This window comes from Corvus moneduloides, chromosome 9 (assembly GCF_009650955.1).
Source record: "Corvus moneduloides isolate bCorMon1 chromosome 9, bCorMon1.pri, whole genome shotgun sequence".
NCBI lineage: Eukaryota > Metazoa > Chordata > Aves > Passeriformes > Corvidae > Corvus > Corvus moneduloides.
The window spans coordinates 1,142,388-1,163,591 of record NC_045484.1 but is presented as its reverse complement, the minus strand read 5'-3'; the positions used below and the strand labels follow the sequence as shown (position 1 = coordinate 1,163,591).

General features: G+C 42.6%; 1 protein-coding gene across 3 annotated transcripts in view; it reads left to right on the top strand.

Annotated features, from left to right (window-relative positions):
- Positions 1-21,204, top strand: part of RASAL2 (RAS protein activator like 2) — a 163,836-nt gene that overhangs the window by 5,088 nt on the left and 137,544 nt on the right. The gene's annotated exons all lie outside the window — the stretch shown is intronic.

The following is a 21,204-nucleotide window of genomic DNA, read 5'->3' as shown; positions in this document are numbered from 1 at the left end:
TCCTCGAGACGCGTGCAGATAGCTGGGCTGGGGGTTGTGTACTGCTGCCTTTCTGAGTGTGTATGGAGCTGCAGTTCCGTGCAGGAGAGCATTTGCTCTGAGGAAAGACTTAGTGGGAGATAAGAGGAAGGTGTGGCTGAGACCCTTGGAAAGCTGAAAGGCAGCTGGAGAGCTGCACGGTGCCTTGTGCAGCCAGTCTTGTGTTGGAAAGGAGGGAAGGTCACTGTTCACGAGCGTTTCTGCCCCTTCTGATCAAGAGGTTTATTTTTAACTTGCCCAGAAAGCTGGTGCAAAAGCAGGCTTGGAAGATAAACCTTGTTGGGCCGGGAAATGTCATTTCCTGAGTATTTGGACAATGCCTGTTGTGGTGATATTTGACCTTATTGTAGCCTTCAGGTACGGAATGAGGGACAGACATTGAATACCGTTTGTTAGTTTTGTTGAGCTGATAAGTAACAATGGTTTTTAGTTGGAGCTCCATTGAAAAAGGCAGAGTTTAATCAAAACCAAGGTTTTAAGTGACTGCATTTGCTAGAGATGAAAAACAGTCGAGTGTGCTGTGGGCAGAGATGCTGCTTTCCCGTGTCAGCCAGCAGCAGGGAATATCGAAAGATGAGTGAAAGGGCTCTAACAGGTGATCTGCTCATGCCTGCTCTATGACAGCTCCTCCAATAGCCCCTTTTCGGCTCTGGAGAATTCTTCCAAGCCTGCAGGGGGTGAATTACGGATCCTCTGTTCTCATTTTCCTGTGCATTGGCAGAGGTGACTTGGAGTGGAGCTGAGGGCTGGGCACAGCCTGTTTTCTCCTTGGTTGCTTTACTCCAAAATCTTACTGCAGAATCAGCCCTTTGACATTAAAACTGTTTGTCTTTCCTCTTTTTAAAGAACATTGATAGGAATTTATGCATAAATGAAGGTTTAATTTTTTTTTTTTTTTTAGGAGTTTTTAGCTGGACTCCTTCAGCTGGCTGTGTTGTTGCAAATGTTGCCTAGGTTACTAATTTATTAAGTCACTTAAATATTTGGAGGCATCAACAATACTAGAGTATGCAGGGGAAAATGAGGATTACATTATTTTGAAACACTGGTTTCCTGACTCCTGTATTTCAGTCACACAATTTATCTCTGGCTGAACATTTTCATGTGGTGCTGTTTCCTATTTTTAAACAATAGGGGAAAAAAAAGGGAAGGTAAGAAGAGCATAACTGTGCCCTGTTGACTTATTATGAGATCACGGATTCCTTTTAACTGATATTTATAGATTTTTATAAAAAATAGCTCAGACTTCAGTGTTTTCTGACATATATGCCTCTTTAGCCTCAGGGTCAGAAGTTAAGCTGTCATCTGAATTCTTTCGAAATCCTCTCTGAAGACACATAGTAATCTTGGAAATACAAATTGTATCTGCAAGGAAAGTAACCAAGTGAAAAGAAATATTGCTGCATTTTGGTTTGTAAAATTCTCACAAAGCCCTTTGTGTGTTTTGACACCATCGTATCTCAGAAAGCCTTTATAAAAGTGATCAGGAGGCAACAGCATTTGTTAATTCTCTTTAATAGGGTTTCAAAAGGTCACAAAACTGTAGAAAGGCTCTTCTCCAAAAGTCGGGATTATTTTTAATTGTAAAGCAAATTGGAGCAGTGCAAGTAATGAGCTCTTGGAGGTGGAGGGGTCTTTGCACTTAAGTAAATGTAAAACCAAGTCCTAGATTTAGATCCTTTATTATCTAAAGGGATTTTTTTTTTTTTTTTTCCGACTGGGAATACCCCATTAGAAATTAGCTCTTACACTGCAAGCACTGGCAGGCACTTAGTTAAACACATTAATTCTGCAAACTGTGGGAAAAGGACACCCATTTCAGCAGATGTGCGATGCGCCTGGTGTAGATTTGCATAAGAATGCATATGCTTCTCTGTGAGTTTCTGGCTTGATTAAAACTTGCCGGCACCTTTTCTCTTCCTCTAGCGCTGTGTCTGCATTCTTGGATATTAATGGTTTAATTGAAAATACCCCGTTTTGTTCTGTCTTAAGCTAATTCGTTGTATTTACACAGTACTGCGCTGTAGATGCGCTTGGTGCCGTATAGACAGAGGCTGCTTTGCTTGTCTTTTGGAATTTGTAGCCAGGATCAGAGAATAAAGGATACAGCAAACATGAAAAATGGCAAATGTGTTTGAAAGTGGATGGAGGATTACACGGTGGAGTATCAGGAGCTGGGAGGGGATTGTGTGCATTCAGTCCTGGCTTCCAAGGAGGTGCGGGAATGGAAATCGGTACTGTGGTGAGAAGAAGAGAAGTGTTGAGGAATCTGTGACTAAAAATGATCTCAGACTTAATCCCTCCCAGTGTTAGGCTTTCACAGTAACAGTCCAAGAGATGCAGCAGAACCTCTTCACCTCGGTCCTGTTCTCAATCTGGATGGCACGGAAATTCCTGCAGGTAGACCATAGATACGGTAGCGTTCAGTCAGAAAACTTTCTTAACTCTGCTGGCAGGGAATTGAAGCAGGGTACTGGGAGGCAGGACATGGAAAAAGAGGAGGATTACTTGGATTTTGACGTGAAATTTCCAACAAGGAGACAAAACTTTCCAGGAATAAGCATTTTGTGTCCATTGTATCCGTGTGTAACAAATATTGGATGCCCACTACCACCTTCTAGGGCTGCAGAAGGAGCTGTTTTGTGACAGGACTGTTTTTAGGGCCTTCTTGGCATGAAGGAGTCAAAGACAATTTAGTGATATTCCAGACAAGGCTTAATGCTCAAGGAATGCAGGTCTGGAGCCGTGCTGCCCCGGGTCTCCTGCTGGCAATGGCTTTGTGGAAGCCTGGTAGCCAGCAGAGCGCTTTGGGGTTGGCCAGCACCTGAGGGAGCATCATATCTTGGCAGCTGAGTTAGCATTGCCTGCATGCAGCCCCTCTAGCTTTGTCCTTTCATCAGCTGCAAGGTGTTCTGTGCTGTGGGAGTGAGAAGGAAAGGGAGGAAACGCTCTTAAAGCAGCGGCGTCTGTGGGACAGGTACCAGATGGCAGTGGGCCAAACTGCACCACCAGCAGCTTCCTGCTCTCCTGAGAGAGCTCTGGTGTTCCCCAGCTCTGGAATAGCAGTCTTTAGGGCTAGGCTGAGTAGCTTGGAAAGCCTGGAAATTTATGACACATTGGCTTTTTGGGAGATCCCTCACGGAAGAACTTGAAGTTATGGCATGGAATATAACAACATAACTACACTTCTCTTCTTGGAATACACACCATCCTTTGCCAGGAAGGGCTTTGAGGAAATGCAGGTGGGTTTGGCACTTCTGGGGGGATTTCTACTCCATGTTTGATACTTGCATGACAGAGTTAAAGGCCTGCTTGCTTTCTTCAGGATCTCATTACTTGAGTCAGTGGATTGGCTTGAGATAAGTGGAGGTAATTCACACCCTCGTTTAGCTGACTCTTTAGTGCACTGATACTGGCCTCAACAAGATAGGGGACAGATGCTGCACTACTCAGCACAGCGTGTGCTGTGAGGGTTCCAGGAAAATCTGTGCAAACCAGCAGTGGCTGGGAGGGCTGAATGCAGTCCTTGAATCTCACTTAGAAATTAAATGATCGCTTTGCTTCAGTTTTCTGTTCCATTTTGTCCTGACAAATGGTGACTGCTTTATTAACAATTCCATCAGGGTTAAAGGAGGAAGGATCAGTTTCACTTACTTGCACCATTCATTGCCTTGCTGTGTGAGTGCATCCGAAGCATTAACGGTTTTATTTGAGAGGGCTGCTCTGAGCTGAGAAGGTGAGGAAATGAGGCACAAATAGGTCAGATAACTTGTTCAAGGACATACAAGAAACTTGGCAACAGAAGCCAGATCTCCTGAGACGCCTACAGTGCTTTGCTTGCATGCCTTGGGTTGCACTGCTTTGTGTTTGGGGTGCCTCTAAGCCTGCTGTTTTACTTGGATGCTATGTAACTATTAATAATCTTCTCAAATACCCTATTAGCTGTCAGATCTGTAGGTCAGCAGGGCAAGATGCTCTCAGAGCGGAGGGACTTTTATTCAGGTGATGACATCTGCTTTCTCCTTCTATTCCTTCTTTTTTTTTTTTTTTTTTTTACTCCCCAAAAAGCCAAAGGTAAAGTTTTGTTGACCTTCAAGATGGAATAAACTTGTCTCGTTACAGTGATAGCAGGCTGGACCACTGGTATGAAGATGTTTGAATAGCCAGCTTAGCTCATTAGCTTTTCTTCATTTTTGAGCGGGGCTGGGTGGTGCCTAAATCATTAATTTTGGGTAGGTAACTCTTCACTGCTGACTGGGGGAGGAAAATAGAGCACAGATCAAAACTGGAAAACCAAAGAACAGCGATTAAACTGCTTGGAGCTCCAACATCCTTCCCGTGGCGTATGAGACCCGGTGCCAGCGTGTAACACAACTTTGGCTGGCTTTGCCGACGCTTGACTGATCCATCGTGGTTTTCCATGCTAGCTAGGGATTTTATCTTAGGAGTACAGTGCACTGCAGGCAAGAAGAGGAGACAAAAAGCTTCCTGAAAAGATGCTTTTTTACGTTATGAGGTTATACCTCAGGCTGCACAGACAAGCTGCTGCCTTCCCTGCATTTCCTACTTGCTTAAATATACTGGAACACGTACATCATGCACCCAAAGCACAATGTGCTCACACTTGCTAGGAAATCATTAGACTTCCTCATCAAATAATACTGAGTATTTCCTATTTTGAGGTATGCTTCTGTAATTATTTTCCATCTTTTTTTTTTGTTCAGGATGGTGGGTAGTTGATAGGTATCCTGGGAAGTAAGAAGTCAGGAAAGAAACCAACACCCTTCTAAACCTGGCTTGAGAAGATTTATCTTCTAAATGGCATTGGCTTATGGGGTCTCTTTCTCTCTTGCTCTCTGGCAGCACTTGCTGAGGATGTCAGTGAGGTGTGGGGTGATTGATTACCCTGTTGAATGGATTTCATGGGGTCCTTCCTTAACTCCTTCCATTAGCTAAGGCCTTGCTCACTAAAGTTTTCAAATAGCCTCAACTCCCTAGAGATAATGAGTTTTATATCCCATATAGTGAAGTAGCAGAAAAAGTTTTATGGTCTTGCCATAAATATTTATGTCAGTTTTCTTTCACATACCCTTGGCAGGGGACTCCTCTGCTTAAAGAAGCTCCTGTAGTTGTTCATGTCAAATTCTGTAAGTACTGTCAGAGCAGTGTGAACCGAGGCCATTTCTAACTCAACTCTCCTCATTTTGATTCCAGTGGTTGCTAATTTCTTAATTTATAGCCATTAAATCATTATAACCATTAAATCAAATTAGGAAGAAAGCCTCTTTTATTTTGTTGTCAGCCTAGACAAGCTTTACAGATGGAAGTTAAGCATTTTCCGCTCTAATTTCTTTTTTTTTTTTTTTTTTTTGGACTTACTATTAGGGAAGTCAGGAATGTGAAGTAAATGGCCTCTGTTTGCAGAAATGATGAATGTGTAGGATAAAAGGAGGGATGATAAGAAGGAAACAAATATTTTTTTTATTCCAGACCAGTACTGGAAATGGGGAATTTGCATGTTGTAAAAGTAAAAATATGTCTGAAACTTTGCTGGAAAAAAAATTTGAGAGGAATGCAGTAATAATAGTTAAAAACCTAAGTGGTATGAAAGGGCATTAATCTTTCCAATTCTGGAACAACTTGCTTTCTGCTATTTTATTTTGTCAGAATACGTTGCTTTTTCTGTGTTAAAAACCAGAGAAGGGTGAAAATACAAAACTGTCTGAAAATGCAGTATGGCTGTCAATGATAAATATATGTTGAAATATATGAAATATATGTTTGCTGTAAGAGCAGCGTTCACCTGAATCACCATGTCTCAAATTTTTCTGGATCCCCAGTTCATCGGGGTGTTTTGCTAATTGTCTCAAATTGTACATTTTTGGTAATTTGGGTTTAATGGCTCTCTTGGCACCTTTAACCTGCTGCTTATACATAATGGTGATACAATACTGGTCATGTGTAATTATTACATATGTGAGCCAGTAATCAACCGTGAATTATACATAAGCAACTAGAAGGAGGCTTTCTCTTTAGTCCTATATTTTGACTTACGCATTTTGTTAAAAACAGAGTATAATCCCTGTCGATATGAAGAATTTGAAGTGCAGTAGCTGTTAGTATCAAGAGGCAGTGGCCCAAATCTCTTCTCAGAATGTGCTGGAAACCAGACAGCCTGGGACACAGCAAGTGCTCTGGTAGGGGTTAAGGTAGTTTCCCCTATGAGCAGGTGGGTGTTCCTATAAACAAGTGCCAAGAATTAAATCAAGCTGCTGCTTCTGTGCTGAGAAGCTACTTGCTCTGATTACAGGTTATATTAGCTTTGATGTTTCACTAGTTCTGGGGAAAAAAAGGGCTGAGTGGACTGCTGGGCCCTAGTTTTCTGTGTGTTCAGGCTGCTGACCTTTTCCAGCCATCTCTGCGGGATGACCACAGGTATCTGCTGGCCAGGCCATGAGATCCCTTGGCTGACATATCCATCCCGTTGTAAAACATCACCACCACATCTGTTTGCAGATCAGTCTCTACCTGGATGGCACTAAAAAAGCTTTGGGATGAATCTCAAATGAAAGCTGTGGTGACAGAGGGGTGTTGGGAGGTTGATTCCCAACAACATAAATCTTTGCTGTCAAGACTGCTATTGTTGTTGATGGAGTTCAGAAGGGTTATCACGAGTTCAGTCTAAAAAGCATGCAATTAAGTTTAAAACTTAGAGTAGCTTTGCAGGAGACTTACAAAGGAAAAGCTGTAGTGTATCACCTGGGGTGTACTTAATCTGTTTCATCAGTTTACCAGTTGAGATGTTCTAGCTGTACTTTTGATTTCCATTTATAATAACCACTCAATTCTATAGCTGACACAGTATCCCTCCCTGCTTTGTTACCAGACTTTATTGATGTGGCTTCTTTGTGACCTACTTTCACCGCTTTAAGGTTGCTTTTTTCATTCTCTTCCAAAAGGAAGTGCCTTCCATGGGAGATGCTGGAGGCTCGCTAGCCAGTTTTTAATACTGGTAGATGAAAACTTGGACCAGCCCGAGTGCCCTTCTGCTTACACCCAGGGTAGATGTCATGACTGACCCCTGGGTGCTTTCCTTACTAAGTTCTGTTGCTAACCATTTTGGGACCCTGGAGGTGGGTATTGTGGAGAATGAGAGAAGGAAATGCCTGTATTTTCTTGGAAGTCTCATTACTCATGATGGAACTGGCTAGCCCTGTGACTCTTGAGGGCATTGAGTTGGCCTCTTGTCCTTGCAGTATGTCATGTGCTTATTACTAAAGCACTTGCACAGCTGGAGGAAGCAACGTCCCAGTTCTTATTCCTTTTACTCATGCCAGGGTGTTCTTCATTTGTGTTGTTCCTTGTGGCTTTCTCTGCTGGTGATCCAGTTTGAGGCTGAGCTGTTATCTCTCTTCAATTAGTGGTGCCTTTGCTTTTTATCTGGGACAGGAGGTGTGTGTTTACTTCTTTGTGGGGACACTTAAAAACAGTTAGTGATATGCAGATGTGCAGTTTTCAGCAGATACATAACATTTAGCTAAGTCTTATGGGGGGATTAATGCCTCATTGGGAAAAAATAATTCACTCGTGTAATTTCACAAAGTGGATGTAGCATTTGTAATCATCATCTCGTAAAACTGGCTGCTTTTCCCCCTGCTCCATTTCACTTGGGTGTCAAGTTGGTATAAACGCTGGTTACCCAAAAGAAAAATCTACTCCAGTCCTTTTTCTGGAACCTTGGTGGCTTTCTGGTTTCCAGCAAAAAGTAGCCAGATTTGTGTGTGTGTGCGCGCCTCTGTTATAAAATGAGCATGCTATTAGTTTTAACTGCACAGTTTCTGCTTGGAACAGCAATTCAAACTGTGAGGGAAATTGGTTTTGTGTGTGTTGATGTCGAAGGAATTTCAACAAAGGTGCCATTCGCCTCCCGTTAGGGTCTGGAGTTGGACTTGTCCTTGTTCCTCTGGGGTTGGGTGCACAGTGCCCTTTAACCCTCTTAGGAAAACCTTTACCAGAAGGAGGACAGAGAACTGGAACTACAAGAGATGCTCAGCGGTGCTGCAGGTAGCAAGGTGTTGGAGGAGAAACTTGTAGCCCACTGTTGTAAGTCACAGTGCTCACTGCCTCCCCTGTCGCCTTGCGTCTAACCGGCTGTGGGCTTGTGTGCTGGGATAAACATGAGGTGGAGTTAGGCTTGTAAATGGAGTGCTGGAAGAGTCTGGGGGCTAAAAATACAGCTGAAAGTAGCTGCAGTGGAGTCATTTGCCTCAAAAGGCAACTTCTGGCGGTGGGCTGAGCATTACCAGGGCTCTGAGGTTAAAGGAGCTGTGTGTGATTGGGGAGAAAATGCAGAATTCAGCAGGCGTGGGGATGCCAGCTGCAGCGAGGTGCCAAGCTGAGTGACCCAGTGGTTTTCTGGGTACACCAGCTATTTCTCCGTGTTTCCTGCCAGCAGGATGCTGGGTGAAAGCGGGGTGGTGCTGTTTTTGTTGGAAGCAAGCTTGGTACAAGAGGCCATGCTAGTCCAGAGGCATTGCATGTGAAAGCTGTTAGTGGTTTGCAGCTTTTTAGGATGTTCTTTTTGTCTGGTTGAAATATCCAGCAAAGCCAGTGAAACATCAACACCCATGAGGGATAGCTACTGAGTTTCATACCTTGTTTTTTTTTTTAAATCTTTCCCTTCATCAGCATACAGGAAACAATGAATGCAAATCTATTCCCCAGCACGTGCAGATATGCATTTGTTGCTTGGAAGCTGAGCTGGGCAGGAGCTCTGAATTATCAGCATCTGATTCCAGAGCTTTGACAATCTGCAATCTCCTTAATATTCTGATGAGCCACCGTGGGTATTATTTCTCTGTGGTTTTTTTCACTTTTTTATTCTTGAAGCTCATATTGCAATCTGAATGCTGTTGGTTTAGGATTAAAAGAGATGTTGGCTGGCTCTATGCTTTGCACAATTTTCCTGTGACAGCAGAAAGAGGGAGAGTGGATAGTATGATTCTCTTTCCTCCACAGTAGTACAAATGAAGCCTGAATTAGAAACAGCTTTTAAAATTGAAGTGTTATCTGCTGTTCAAAATTGTGTCTCTAATATTATGAGTACCAAGGCACATGTATTATTCATGCAAGGAAGAAATCCTCAGAAAGTTTTCTTGGGGAATCACAGTGCTTCCAAGGAAAAACTTTCTGTCTCTACACTTAGCAACTCTGCTCTGGATTCTCTGGCAAGAGTATTATTCCAGTTACAGCTTATCTTTAGAAATAACTGCAGATTAATTTTAAAATACATGTGTCTTTTAAAATGTAGCTTGCTTACCCCAATGGCAATTAGATTCATCTTAGTGGTAATGTAAATCTAGAGTAGCTCTCCAGCCTAAGGGCTGGCCATTTTACTGTCCAGCTGTTTTCCAAATGATTTATTTCATTTTCCCCCTTGGTTTCTTTGCCTCACCCCTCAGCTTCACTCTTGCTGCTCGCTGTACAGTGAGGGAAGAACAGCTGCACTTAGCAGCTCCAATAAATGACTTTATTAGAATTAGAATTGTGTCTGCATTACACTAATACCAAAGGTCTTAGTTCATCTTGTAGCCTCTAAAACAGATTGTCATCATTTCCACACTGCCTGCTTACAGCGGGGAAGACAGCTCTGACTCAGCCCCTGGATAAATGGGGATACAGGGAACTGAGTGCTGCTGCCGGGCAATTTGTTCAGGCTTTGTCAGTGGCTAGGAATGTCTTTCTCCCCACTTATTGTAACCCTGAGCATAACGTGCAGGAAGAAGACCTGCTTTACAACAGCTCAGGAATAAGGATGAACTACCTTTCTGTCAAAATGATATAAAAAATTCCTTAAGCTTGAGGATTTAATGTGGTTATTTAGAGGACGGTACAAATGTTATCCTAGGACACAGCAAAACCAATCCTCCATTTGAAACCTGCAAATTCTTTGGCATTCCTTGCTGACAGAGAGAGAAGGTAAAATGAAAAACTTTGCTCTTTTCAGGTGTTCCAGTGAACAGGCTCATGAGTAGGGAGTTGCCTTTTATTAGTGGGAAGTAGCTCACATTTGGTATGGCAGGATGGAAATTCCTTGCTGCTTCTCCTGGTTCTTTGAACTTTAGAGCAGTGGAAGTACATGCCAAACACAGCAGTGTTATGTGCAATCCCAGGGAAGCCATGCCTGCGGTGTCCTGGAGATGGAGCAGAGCAAGTCTTAGAGGTGAAACTCAACCCAAAGGTCCACCTTGTTGCTCCAAGGTCTGTATGAACGGTGTGAAAGATGAGGTGCTGCTTACTGGTGCCTGGAGAGGCCTCACCAACAGGCTGCCTTGCCTGGGAGCAGGATTCCATTTGAAATGCTACCTCTGGGCTTTGCTTTGAGGCTTCCCATCTTTTCTTATCTGCAGCACCAGCGTCAGCTGTACTTGGATTTGTCTGGTCTTTGGATCGGGGAAGTCTCTGCAGAACCCTGGTGCCCAAGTGGTGTGACTCCCAAGGGTAGTAGGAAAAACCGTTTCCTCTTCTGCATTTTCTAATTTCTCATATATGATCTGTAGCTTGTTATTTTTCCAAATTAGTGTCTCTGCTACACCCGCCATGGCTCCTAAGCAAAACTGTATCCCTTTCAGAAGTGCAGCCCAGACAGAATATTAACATCATTCTCATTTATTTTGGGAAGAAAGGGCTAAAAAGGGAACAATTTGCCTTAGCTGTCTTGTCAAACTTGTTTAATGTCAGTACTGGAAATATTTCACTGGAACATCTCCACCTTTACTGTTAGTAAGTGGATGTTTTTTGTGGCTGGTAAGCACAAGGTAGGAACTTCCATTCACACATCTCTGCCAGAACTCCTTTGCTCTCACTCAAATACCAGTTGTTTCTTTTGAGTAACTTACACAGTGGCAAACAGAATGGGTAGAAAAAAAGGGGGCTGATTTTTGTCTTTCTTAAGGTATGCCTTTGTCTTGAAGAAAAGAGAAATTGTTATTTATAAGCCAAAAAATGTATTTTCAGATGCAGCGTGTGGTTTGGAGGGTTTTTTTTAAACTGTTCTACTTTTAACGGCAATCCTGTGGGTGAAGTGCTAGAATAAAACCCAGCAGCAGCTTGATGCTGTGCACCCACTTGGATGGTAAAGCAGAAAGAAAAATACCAGGGAAGCTGGGGAAAGGGGCAGCAGCCCTAAAAATGCAAACTCTGCCTAATCCCTCCCTTAATCAGTTGTGTTACTGCACTCTCAGGAGCTCACAGGCAGCTTGAAAGCAGAGACCAAAGTTCTTCATGGGAGATTTGACAAATCCACCTGTCAGTGTCACCCGACAACTGATTTATCATCTCTGACAAGTAGAAAATTGCTTTGACTTGTCTGCAGGACAAGTAAAATTTAGTAACAGTGGTGGGGTATTTTAAAAATTGTCATGATCATGTAAATCCTGTTATCTCTGTAACCCAACACTAGCAAGTTCTGAACTGTAAAATGACATTAACTTGCTTGAAAAAAAAATTTAAGAAAGGTCTCATATTAACAGATAACGGGACATTTTCCCCCCTCAGTTCATTTTTAAATCCTTTCAAAGGCTGACACTTCTGTCTTTCAGCCCTATTTCTCTGGTAATAGAATATTGAAGAAGATGTCTTTTAAAGAAAAAACCCAGCATGTAGCTATATCACATCAGAAAATACAAAGGAAGAAAGTCTGCCTAATCTGACAAAGCATCAGTGTTTAGGCTATAAGCTCATTATGAGGCCTGTGTAGTGGGAGCTGATTTTTTCAAATTAATTTGTATGATTACCATAATAAACATTTTAATAATATCCTTTCCTTCCCTCATATCCTCAGCAGCTGAATATTATTTCAGTAGGTTATCTGGTCTTCTGCAGCAGCCTTTATCCCAATCAGCTGTGCATGATCTGTTTACAAGAACACTTACAGGTATTTCCACTTTAATTTCATGTTCCAGGTTATGCTGCTTCAGCAGTTTCTCTCAGTGCATTTGGGATGTTCCCAGAAAAAACACTCGGGGAATTTCGAGACCTTTGAATTTCTAATTTTATTTGGTAGTCAATGCAAAGGAGTCACATCGTATTCTATTTAAATCTTTCAATTGCCTGGAAAACAATTTGCTGCAGCAAACATGCAACACCTCGGCCAGCGAGGCTGGTGCTGCGGCGTTTGGTTTGGTATGTGCGTTATTTGCTGACAGGAATAAGTAAAGCCTTGTGTTCTGCTGATGCTGTGACTGAAAGGTTGAGGGAATCTAGAAAGTAGGAGTAAGGCACTGTTAAATGGCAGAGATTTGTCGGCATTAGGGATCTGTGCAGAGCTGCCTCCAGCTCTGGGGTCCCAGCACAGGAAGGACACAGACCTGCTGGAGCGAGTCCAGAGAAGGCACCAGGATGAGCAGAGGGATGGAGCAGCTCTGCTGGGAGGAAAGGCTGGGAGAGATGGGAACGTTCAGCCTGGAGAAGGGAGGGCTTAGAGGTGGCCTCGCAGTACCTGAAGGGAGCCCCCGAGTCAGGTGGAGAGAGACTATTTACTAGAGCATGGAATGATAGGACAAGGGGAAATGGGCTCAGAATGAAGGAGCGTAGGTTTAGCTTAGATGTAAGGAAAAAATTCTTGCCTGTGAGGGTTGCCCGGAGGAGCTGTGTCTGCTCCTTCCCTGGAACTGTTCAAGGCCAGGTTGGACAGGGCTTGGAGGAACCTGGTCTAGTGGGAGGTGTCCCTGCCCATGTCAAGGGGGTGGAAATGGATGATCGTCAAGGTCCCTTCCAGCCCACACCATTCTATGATTTTATAACTCAAGATTACTGCCATCTTCTTGAAGCTGGTGGAGTCTCAGGCTGTTGCACCACATAGGTTTTAGTCTTGCAGCTCAGCATTCTGACATTGCTCTTCTTTGTTCGCAGCTCAGGAGCAGCACCAGAAATGTCAAAAAATATTGTACTGATCTAGGCATGGTCATAACATGCATCCTCTGGCATCCCTCATTTGCATCCAAGACTTGTCTTCAGTACTGGCTCAGTTTCCGTAACAATCTCATGTTCCATATGTTGTCCATGATCGCTCCAAAGCTCCTGCTTCCTGAGTTTCTTTCCCATCAGTAGCTTTGAGTATTTGTCCTCGTGCCTTGAGCATTTCATCTGTCTCGCACTCTCCCAAGCTCGTTGTCAGCAAGTCGAAGAGCTGCAGCACACCAGTTAAGAGATCTGAAAGCTGGGTATGGGAAGGCTAGGCGAGCATTTGAAATCAAAATAAAATCTCCCAGCAAAATAGTGGCACAATCAGCAATTCTAGCATGTAAAACTGGTTTTTTCTAACCTGTCCCTTTTCTGCCCGTGGCTCCCCCTCACCTCCCATCTTTTGCTTACCCCTGCTGTTTGGGCTTTGGGGGTGCGACACCTATTTTTAAAGATGCATTAAATGTACTAGCTGAATTTAGTGACTAGGAAAACAGCACAAGAACAATGTAATGATTGTCAAAACCTCCTATCAAAACCTCTGTAACAGAAATAAAGCCTGGATAAAATGTGTGACACTTTTGAAGTGATTGCATCTGTTAGTACTGAGGATAGACAGCAAAGTCTAGATATGATTTGATTTTATTCTTTTTCCTTTATGAAACTGCCTGGTTGCTGGTAAGTGTCAGCATTATTGCTGTCTTGAGGCTTTTCCAGTGACGGCTTACTAAGAAATTGCATACTCTCAGAACTGCACTATTTTAAAAATGGGGGGTTGGGGGGGGTTGTGTGCAAATGAGGAACTAAACAAAGAGGCTTTGGAATTCCAGTCTGATGCAGAGGAACAGGTTCACTGCTGCAGGAAGAAATTCTTCCTAAGAAACTTTTGGGAAAAAGGAGGAAGAAAATAGCAGTGCTTAAGCCTGTGACCTGCTGCACACTTTGACAGTGTTTCAACATCGACATGGATACAAGCAGTAAAGATGGAAGATAGGAGTAAAAGCACCTCTTGTGAAAATAATAAGACCAGAAGAAACAGGTTTTGCTGTCAAGATTAAATGCTTCTTGCACTTGTATTTTAAGCAATGTTTTGCTCTTTTAAAAGTGTTTGAGGAAGACAGAGATCAAGCAGGAGACATGATAATTACACGAAGCTCGTTTACTTCTGACATGTCACGCCAACCATTAAATCAGGAGATGTGATGAAAACAGGTTTAGAAGGTTGTTTTGCTAAGCCTGAGCTGCTCATTGTTTTTCCATTTTAGTTTAGTTGTAAATTTGTCCTGTAAAATCAGTGAAGGCATAAATACATACAAATATTACGGCCTTTTAAACTTGTGTTTCTAACAAGTGGTGTAGGAAGCTGCTGCTGCCTGTTGACCCTGTCCCTCTGAACATCAATAACAATATGTTTATTTTTCCCCATCTCAAATGTTAAGCTGTTGATTTCAGTGGTTTTGACCTTCATTTCCTGTTGGAATGAGACATCTCTTTTTGTTTTTTTTTTTTTTTTTTTCCTCCTTGGATTTGAAGGTTGACCATCAGGAAGCAATGTTTTTTGCTTATTTAAAGTTATGCAACACATATTCATTCTGTGCTTTTTCTGTCCTTGGTTTCAACTTGTAATATCTCAGCTTCTTCCTCATTTACTCCAAACACAGACAAGAAAAGGGCTGTCTTTCCTCTTGCAGGCTCTAAGCCTTTAGTAACACTGAGACTGATATTACCAGCAGGCTGAAGTTCATAGGGTGATGCTTAAGTGAGAAATAGAGAGTGAGAAGGAATTGCTTTGCTATTGTACTTGAAGATTTTTCTGAAGTGGGAAAATGGAAGTCCCTGTTAGAAGCTCAGCTCGATGCCATCAGCGGTGCTGGGGTTTGAAGGTACATGGTTAGAAAGCAGGCTGACAGTGCGATACAGAGGAGATGCACAGCATCTGCCATGCCTCAAATTGGACAGATTCTCTTCAGTAAACCTGGTCACTTAAATTTTACCCTAGTTTTACTTGTCCGATTAAACATTTTAGGTGAGTTCTGGCAGCTGCCTTAGTTAATGTACATGCGATTGGTTCCTTCATGTCTTCACTTTTGCCCTGCAGTCTTGTTAGTCTGATCCTTCTTTCAGATAGCACCGTTGAAATACCGGTGCATTAGAAAAGTGCCAGGTTTTTAACATCATCTTCATGTAGCCTGTGTGCATCTATATTTCGTAGCAATAGTGCATGCACGCTTGCATTTTTTTCTTCTACATTCTTTTGTTCCTCTTTTCCCCCAGTGTATTAACAGCTGTGGTAGATGAACCAAGAGCAGGGACCCCTGCACTATGTCAGGACTCAAGACTTCAGTGGTGACTTATCTGAAGCCTTGCCTGAGTAATGGCTCTGTCAACATTTGCTGGAGGGGATAAATTTGGCTTCCCTGGTCACAGAGTACTAGCCTGACTTTCCTGTTAACACCTTTGACTCTTTCTTTGCTGGCTTAAAAAAACCCCAACAACTTAAGTAACCTGTAGCCAGGGTGGTGCTGGAGTTACAGTACATTTTAATCCTGTCTTTATTTCAACAGTATTTTGATTATATGAGATGGAAAAGTTTCAGTTACTCTGTGTCTACTTGGTATCAGCAAATCACAGGCACTGTATCACTGTTAACATTCTAAAGAAAAATATTCTTCACATTTAACTTTGGATACATTTTCCCTCTATTTCTTATGCTTGTGATCTGAGAGATGGGAGTATTTTCTCTCCTACTTTCCTCCTTCTCCCCAACCTCTTCCTGTTTCTAGACACCGAGAGAGAAGCAGGATATGTCAAAAAATTTACATCAGGTTTGTTTGCAGTGACCTGCCGGACTCTGTGGATGTTGGTTTGTAGAACAGTTACCTAGAAATTTGGGTCCCCTCTTTTAGGATGGACCCATTACCTCCAAACTGTTCTGGCTCACTGACCTTGAATAGAGTATTTGTAGAACACTCATCTTCATGAAGCAAATGCAAATCTACCAGATCCCACATGTCCCAGCAAGAGGCTTTCTGTCACTCTAATTCCCTTATCATAAACAGCAACTTCAGTTGTCCCCGAATCCTGGCCCATCTGTCTCGGATTTACTAGAATAGTATCATGGTTTAAATAACATCGCCTCCATTTGTGGAACCAAACATTTATTGTTTTATCTGCAGGCAGAATTGATGAATATTAGTGTTTTCAGGGATAAATGGCATTTTATCATGGACTCACAGCAATATCCCACCTGGCTGCACCTGCTGTCTGAGACAAAGTACAGGGAAAAGTGATTTACAGGTGGACTTCCAGGCCCAGAGGAGAGCCAGCACTGTTCAATCTCTTCAAAGGACATGATTATAAATGATTTTTTCCCCTAATTTCAGCTGTCTGTTTAAATTTTGAGTTTTATTTTTGTGATCAAATGCTTGTCCCAGCTCCTTTTCCTGGCCAGTCTCAAGGATTACTTTTCCCCGTGCAGAATAAAGGATGATAACGTGCTGCAGCCTGGGGACACATTTGTTTGAGCACTGTCCCATTTGATTAGGCATCCTCGGTGAACCAAACCCACTGTTTTTTAACCCACCTAGCACAGAGCTGAACTTTGTTTCAGATCAGAATCCCTGGTATTTATGCTGATTTCACAGATGGTGAAACTTTATTTTCCAATTTTACAAGCTGATTTTACAGATATTCGGGGGAAATCATCCTACCATGTAACTAGCATCAGTAAGCATCAAAACTTTTCTGTCTCTTTCCAGTATCTTTTTTGCTGACATTTTTTCTTGTTACAGTGCTTTTTGCAGTACTTCCATATCTATTTTATTCCTGGCTTGTAGCAACTGTGAGGAATCTTTTAAATAAGGACAGTTGTTAGTGTGTGTGGGTTTGAGAAGTTATGAATTCACAGCTACTTGAGTGTGCGGGGAAAAAATAGCCCCTTTTTTCCAGCCTTAATGATTTGAGGAGTTTTGGGGGAGGGCAGGGAGGCATCAGTCATTTCTGCAGTCATTTCATGCTGCTGGATCCCTCTGCATCCTTCAGCCTGTGTTGGATCCTCTGGTGGGTTTATGACTGTGGTCAGCGTTGCGAGGCAGTTTGTGCACACGCTCTGCTGTGTTGGAAAGCTTCATTAATTAGAGGCTTCTTGTTTTTTTCCTTGATATTTTACTGCTCTCACACTTGCTGATCCCAGGAGGAGGTGGTTCCCCAAAGATACAGCCCAAGGCACAGCCACTCCTGCTAGAAGGAAAGGTTCTACTAACCTGGTTTAGTGCAGGGCAAAGGGTGCTGTGAATTTCCTCCATTCATCGATTTGCCACTCCCAAACAAATGAGTAGTCTGTCCTTGTTGGATCACCTGATGACTAGCCAAAGTTTAGGAATAGAAGGACAAAGTAGTATGTGTGCTGTCAAAGTAGCTTGTAAATGTTTGATTATAGGGTTAGAAAGAAAATAATATGACAAGAAAATTCAAGTACAGATTACGCATGTAAACCAGATTCTTCCTGGGCTGTTCGGGGAGCCTGGCAGCACAAGCTGCTGCTCCTCACGAGGCTCGATGGCTTTGGGATTTCTTCAGGCTTACAGTTCTCATACTGAAATCACTGCTGAATGCAGCCTTCTCCTTTAGCCTAAAATAAAACAGCCTAGTACCTGTGCTCTGCCCAGGCTGGGCTTTGAGAGTCGGGTGTGAGCATGGGGGCAGGATAGTTTTCCCCCTGTGATCTCAGCTAGCATAAAAAACAGGCTGAGAATCTTCTCTTAATTTTTCCACTTAATTTGCGCATTACTCATACATCTGTTGGTTTCTTGCATCATTTTTGGGTCTTCTGTCTGTCTTTGCCTGTTTCTCAGGGTTTGGGACTTGGGTTGTCCACAGACCTTATGTGCTTCTACCTTCCCTCTCCCTGTGAGCACTGCATGAAGGTCAAGTGTCACACATATGACAGGTTTGCCATTCCCTGCTTTTTTTTTCTTTAAGCTACCTTCCTTCCTTTCCCACCACTTCTTTTTAGCATTTTTAGCTGCTGTAATGTTTCTGCTATAATTAGCTCTGAGCATGACTGTTATCTTTCCAGAGTTTAATTTTTAAAAGACAGTCTAGAGGAAGTAATGCTCTCTTGGCTGAAGTCCTTTTATTGTTCTGGCCAAGTGGCCAGCTTGGTGATCGTAACACAACAGGCTTTGAAAAAAGTTATCTGCCTGTCCTCTTCAGGTCCTCAGTCTGGATAAGGACCTGATGTACCATGTGACATTCAACTTAAATATTGGACACACACTCTCCCCCCAGTGCATGTGCTGGTTTGACTGAGTCTGGATTTGTATAACTTCTCTATCTAGGTCATCAGTGAAAATAAGCTCAGGGTATTATATGCAAAGCAAATCTGATTTTTGACTTGTTCCCTCCTGAAGAAGAGTTCTGTGCAGGGTGTTGATTTTGCAGAGGCTGAGGCTCGACTGTACGGAGGGGAGAATTGTTCCGTGCTTTGAAGCTTGTGCCAATTCAGGCTGAGCTGGCGTGGTGCAGGCTGTGCTGCAGTGTTTCCTGGGCTGCCACAGCCTGTGCCCTGCTCGCTCGGAGAGCACACGGATCCCAAGGGACTCTGCCCTGGCTCTTTTGCCTGCAGCTGCCCGTGGTTGTCCTGGAGCTCTGCTGTGCTCCTTCGCAGTGTTATTTGGGTTTTAATCTGTGCCTTATGTAGGGTAACTTTTTACCCCGTACACCCTTTTCCTTTTAGCGTTAGAGTGAATTTTGTCTCCATATTTGCTAGTGTGGAATTTTAAAAATAAATAAATAAATAAATTGAACAGGATACAGGAACAGTAACTTTGACTTCACCTTGCACCATCTTGCAAACAAATCAGCGGCTATGGTCCTGCCCTTCCCAGAACTGGGTGTGGTGGCTGAAATAACATCTCACAAAGAGAACACAGCCCTATTGTTTCAGGGCAGCAGAAAGATGACTTCTGAAGGCTGAAGTGAGGGGTTTGGTAGTTATTTTTACTGTGGGTGTCTTTTTTTGTGGGTTTCGTATTTTCAAGTAGGATATTTGTGCTAGTCTTCCTACTTTTTTTCCAGTCTTCATTATTTTATTGATTATCTAAATAAAGAAGTTTTACAAGAAGCCTTCAGGGCCAATCTCCGTAATTTGAAGCTCGTTTCAAAGTATCTGCTCCAGTTTAATTGAAGAATTTCAGCGAGTGGTGGCTTAGCTTTGAAGTTTTCCTCTGCACTGAGGAGGGATTGCACGAAGGAGAACCTCCCTCGATATTTAGCCTCAGAGAAATGTTCACATCCCTTTCTCTTCCACCAGCTCATTGTTTTACATGCTTAAAGCTCATGCTGACATGCTCTCTTGAATCTCAGTTTGAGTTTTCAAGCTGGGATTTTCCTTATGCATTTGATGATACAGTGCCATTCAGGAGTCAGCCTTGTACCTTAAACCCAGTCTAGATTTAGTGCGTGACTAGGAAACAGGACAAGAAGGCCCCCTGCATAACTGGTATAATTTCTCTTGCTGAATAAACCCGTTCTTATGATTATTTCTTTACTGGAAGCAGTCCCAGAAGGCTTCTGACTGGATGCTTGTGCACACCTGTATCCTGTTTTGTGGCTTGTGCCCATGGATGGGGTCTGAAGTGTCTTTGGTGTAAGTGTAGTGTGTACGTTCCTCTTGGAGAGATGCTGGATACTGAACAAGATAGCTGGACTTGGCCCAAGGATGACTTGTGGAAAGCTTGAGAATTGTTTTATGAGAAGAAAAGCCTAATGGACTGTAAGAGAGTTCCTGGGATCTTGGGGTGTGAGTCTCCCAAAGAACCCTGGATGGTGGTGCAGCATAACTGAAGATACAGGGAAAACCACGTGTAATAGAAGTGTAATTTTTGTTTGTGGCTTCTCGTGCCAAGTAACTATGTGTGGAGACTCTTGTTCTCAGTAACATAAGGAGTGGTCTTTGTAGCTTTTGGTATTATTTACTCCAAACATTCACTGACACTGAGTGTGTTAGAAAGGAGGTGATTTTTAGGGTGGGTTTTCCTGCTGAAAACACAAAGGCAGAAAGAAGCAGGAGCTTCTTCCCTTGCAAGCACCTGCTGCCATGGGGCGTTGAGGTGTCTGAGCACAGCCCCAAGTTTGACATTTCAGCAGGTCTCTTACTGATGTAAGTTCACATGAAGTAACACTTGGCAGTGTAGAGCAACATTTTTCTTTCAACTTCTGTTTTCATTTACAAGCAGCATTGCTCAATTAAAAGTTTTCCCTTTAAGATCTGCAGCTATGCCTTTTATAGCTGATATTTCAAACATATTCCTGTGTGGCTTTTCCATCTCCTCTATGTTTTCTGTTGGAGAAAATCTGATACAAATGGCTGATTTAAAACAAAAATTATAATTCAAGTATCCTGCTTTACTACAAAGCTGATGATAAAAACTTTAGAACCTGAACATCTTGTCAGAGCAATCATTTCAGTTTGTTTACTGTGGTGGACTAATGTTTGATCCTTCAGTCACATTTGGAAATACAAAATTACAAATTTTAAGCACTTCCTCTCTGTTTCAGACTGAAAGCTCAGACTGCATAAAATCCAAGTACGGTAGAGCAACATGTGCTCGTCAAATGAGCGAAATATTTGACGTCCTTCAGCTCTGCTAACAAAAGGACCATAGTCTGTGGAATCCCTGATGCCAGCTGTGTTGAAAGTTGCTGACTTGGCCTGTGGCTGTTCCCTGCTCATACAGAATTACACTTTCACAGACACAATTCGAGCTGTGTGCAGTTTTCTTTTTTTTTCACAAAGAAAAAACAAACATAAGCTCAAATATAAGCAGAGAAGTATGTCAAAGATGCAAAATAAAAAGCAGGCAACAAAGCATGTTTATTTACAAGAGTGTCTTTGTGAGTAATTTTGGTTTCTGACTATGGTTTGCCACACCTTCATTTCCTTATGCCTTTTTCCTTTTGTTCATCTTCAGAAGCACTGCAGCTTTGCCTAATTCCTTGAAGAGGAATGTAATAAAATGATAGTATTTCTAAGGAATGCAGCATCACATCTGACTGTGCAGCCTTCCTCATGTTTGCTCTTCGACTTCTTGGGCTCTGCTGCATGCAAATAATCCTCCTCCTTTAAAGGGCTTTTCCTTTGTGGTGCATATAATATAGATGAAAAAAAACAAAACAAAACAAGAGCAGCTTCTGCTCTGT